This window comes from Rhincodon typus, unplaced genomic scaffold (genome assembly GCF_021869965.1).
Source record: "Rhincodon typus isolate 14 unplaced genomic scaffold, sRhiTyp1.1 hic_rhity00000101, whole genome shotgun sequence".
NCBI classification, from domain to species: Eukaryota; Metazoa; Chordata; class Chondrichthyes; order Orectolobiformes; family Rhincodontidae; genus Rhincodon; species Rhincodon typus.
In genome coordinates this window covers 39,703-40,218 of record NW_025965739.1, presented here as the reverse complement: position 1 = coordinate 40,218, position 516 = coordinate 39,703, and positions in this window count along the sequence as shown.

Sequence of the window (516 nt, the reverse complement as noted above, 5' to 3'; positions counted from 1 at the left end):
TGTGTGGGCCATCATCAATCTCCAAGTTGAGATGGATGAAAGAGCAACCTGGAGGGGGGCAGGGATGAAGGGCAGGAGCTCAGGGAGCAGGCTCTAGGTGTCTGAAGGCTCTGTTGTCAATGGTGGGATGGAGGAAGCAGTGATGGGCAGGAGGTGGAAGGGTGAGGGAGGGAATGTGAGTCTGCAGCACGACACAGGGAGGAGGGAGGCTATGAGACAGTCGGAGGGCAGTGAGGTCAGGGAGGAGGGCAGTGAGGTCAAGGGTCATCCTGGAGTGAGACAGGGAAGGTACCGCTCCATTTCAGACACATTGGGGTTTATGGAGCGTGGAAGGAGGAACCTGGGAAAGCACATTGGAATCATGGAGTCAGGAGGTGGAACGAGCAGGAACAAGGGTTTCTGTGATCAAGGGGTTAATGTAGTGCAGCAACGGACACTGTTGTGGAGATAGAAATCAGGGGTCGACATATTGGAGAGGATATGGGGTTTGAAGCTCAGATACTGGAGGGTCCAGTG